The 3,355-nt window shown below is 39.5% G+C and overlaps 1 pseudogene; it reads left to right on the plus strand.

Annotated features, from left to right (window-relative positions):
* Positions 1-2,709: 2,709 nt before the first annotated feature.
* LOC131482391 (small nuclear ribonucleoprotein E-like) lies at positions 2,710-3,063 on the plus strand (annotated as a pseudogene).
* The last annotated feature ends 292 nt before the right edge of the window (positions 3,064-3,355 follow it).

Genomic DNA, 3,355 nt, shown 5'->3' on the forward strand with positions numbered 1-3,355 from the left:
AACTTCCTGCTACAGACCCAAACCAAGGTAGGCTTGGATGGAAAAATCCACAACATAATCAAAGCAATATATGAAAAACCCAATGCCAGCATCATACTGAATGGAGAAAAACTGGAACCCTTCCCACTGAGATCTGGAACAAGACAGGGATGTCCACTTTCTTCACTGCTGTTCAATATAGTCCTAGAGGTACTTGCTGAGGCCATAAGACAAGAAAAAGAAATCAAAGGAATCCAAATGGGAAATGAAGAAGTCAAGCTTTCACTATACGCAGATGACATGATTCTTTATATAGAAGAGCCAAGAGACTCAATACAGAGACTGCTAGAACTTGTACGAGAGTTTGGTAGAGTGGCAGGGTACAAAATTAATGAACAAAAATCAACAGCCATAGTGTATGCTAACAGCCCCAAGTTGGAAAAAGATCTAACCAGCAAAATACCATTCAAAATAACAGAGAAAAGTATGAAGTATCTGGGAATAAATCTAACCAAAAATGTAGGAGACCTATTTGAGGAAAACTACAAACTACTTAAAAAAGAAATTGAACAAGATCTAGAAAGATGGAGTAACATCCCATGCTCCTGGATAGGTAAAATCAATATCATTAAAATGTCTATACTGCCAAAAGCAATATATACATTCAACGTAATCCCAATCAAATTGCCCAAAACATTCTTCACGGAACTGGAAACAATGATCCAAAGGTTCATTTGGAAACACAAAAAACCACGAATAGCTAGAACCATCCTGAAGAATAGGAAGTTAGCAGGGGGAATCACAGTTCCAGACCTCTGGACATACTATAGGGCAGTGGTTATCAAAACAGCCTGGTACTGGCACAAAGATAGAGAGGAAGATCAATGGAGCAGAACAGAAACACCAGACGGGAACCCACACAGATACAGCCAAATAACCTTTGACAAAAAGACAAACGACAACCCAGGCAAATGGGAAGGTCTGTTCAATAAATGCTGTTGGGACAACTGGTTGATAGCCTGTAGAAACAAAAAGATAGATCCACATCTCTCACCATACACCAAGATCAAATCTAAATGGATAAAAGATCTAAACCTACATCCAAAAACCTTCAAACTTTTGGAAGAAAATGTTGGAAATACTCTGCAAGATCTAGGGGTAGGTCCCTACTTCCTAAGAAGGACTCCAAAAGCAATATAAATCAAGACCAGAATAAACAAATGGGACCTCATCAAACTAAGAAGCTTCTGTACAGCTAGAGAAACAATCAATAAAGTAAAAAAGCAGCCCACAGAATGGGAGAAGATCTTCGCACACGACATAGGTGATAGGGGGCTAATCTCCAGAATATACAAAGAACTACAAAACAGCCAAAACACCAAAACAAACAAGCCACTCAAGAAATGGGCACGGGAAATGGGCAGACACTTCACAAAGGAACAAACCCACATGGCAAATAAACATATGAAAAAATGCTCAAGTTCCCTGGCAAGAAGGGAAATCCAAATTAAAACATCAATGAGGTACCGCCCAACGCCAGTAAGACTGGCCCACATGAATAAAAGCACCAACAACACTTGTTAGCAAGGTTACGGGGAAAGGGAACCCTACTCTACTGCTGGTGGGGCTGCAGGCTGGTACAGCCTCTATGGAAATCAGTATGGAGAACATTCAAACAACTCAAAATCAACATACCGTGTGATCCAGCAATAGCACTCCTAGGAATATATGAGAAACCAACATGCACTCCTATGTTCATAGCAGCACAATCAGTAATTGCAAAAACATGGAAGCAGCCAAAATGCCCATCAGCAGAGGATTGGATAAGAAAGCTATGGTCCATCTACTTCATGGAATACTACTCAGCTATTAAAAAAAACAAAATGCAGTTCTTTGTGGCCAAATGGGCCAAACTGGAAACCATAATGCTAAGGGAAATGAGTCAATCCCAAAAGGTTAAATACCACATGTTTGCCTTAATTTAAGATGATATGATGTTATGTATAACATGTTTTGAATGTTATATGTTGTATATAAACTAAAAGTGAAATGTCAATGAGGTGGTCACAGAAGGTGGTTAAGAACTCACATTTATTTTTAACATATTGGTTACTCATTACTATGTCAATTAATTCCATAATGATGTAAATTTTTGCTGATGGTATGTTGGAGCTTTTAATTGACTGGGATGATACTCTGCTGGCTCTGCCTTCAGACCAGAGAGGGTATACCTAAGAAGCCGTTGAACTTGACTGGACAATAAGATGCTGGACTCTATGTTTGGCATATGCTTGCAATGGGGGAATCTCAACTGAACTTGAGCTGTGGTTATGCAACAAGGTGGAGGAATCCACCATGGTGGGAGGGTTTGGGGAGGGTTTGGGGAGAATCCAAGTACCTATGAAACTGTGTCACATAATACAATGTAATTAATGAATTAAAAATAATAAATAAATTTTAAAAAATAAAATAAAATAAAAAATAAAGTATATTACCTGTATCATCTTGCTAAAGTTCCCATATTAAAGTAACTAAGGAATAGCCTAGTGCTCCAGAATCAATACTTCGGCAGGGTTGATTTCTTCGAAGACCTCTCTCCTGGGCTTGGTTACCATCTCAACCAAAACTCCCAAGACTGAGTCTGTGGAATACTACTCAGCCACTAAACAATGAAATTCTACAGTTTCCAACAATACAGTCCCAATTAAGAGACCATTATGCTCTCTTGGGAGGGGGCCGAGTGCGTCCAGTGTGGTCTTTGTGAGATTCCATCATGGCGTACCGGGGCCTGGGCCAGAAAGTACAGAAGTGGAAGGTGCAGCCCATCAGCCTCATCTTCAGACACCTGCAAAACAGGTCTCGCATTCAGGTGTGGCTGTCTGAGCAGGTGAACAAGCGGACAGAGGGCTGCATCGTTGGCTTTGATGAATACATGAACCTCGTACTAGATGGTGCACCAGAGATTCATTCTAAAAGTCAAGAAAACAACTGGGTCGGACCATGCTAAAAGGAGATAATATTACTTTGCTACAAAGTGTCTCCAACTAGAAATGATGAATGAAATGAGAAACTATGGAGAGGGCAATGCTGCGTTTTTATTAGATGTCCTTTTATTGGGAATATAATTCTGAAACACTTGTTCATAATGTCTTGATTTTCATTAAAAATTTTACACTGTTAAAAAAAAGAGATCATTATGTTCAATGAAATAAGCCAATCCCAAAAGAACAAACATCCTGTGTTCTCTCTGGATAAGGCAACCTTCACGCAAAACACAAGACCAACAGATATACAGGCAAACATGTATATACATATATTCATCTAGAGGAAGCGTATAATGGAGACTAGCATACCGAGAAGTAAGGGTACACTGCAG

Source organism: Ochotona princeps, chromosome 17 (assembly GCF_030435755.1).
Source record: "Ochotona princeps isolate mOchPri1 chromosome 17, mOchPri1.hap1, whole genome shotgun sequence".
Classification (NCBI taxonomy): Eukaryota; Metazoa; Chordata; class Mammalia; order Lagomorpha; family Ochotonidae; genus Ochotona; species Ochotona princeps.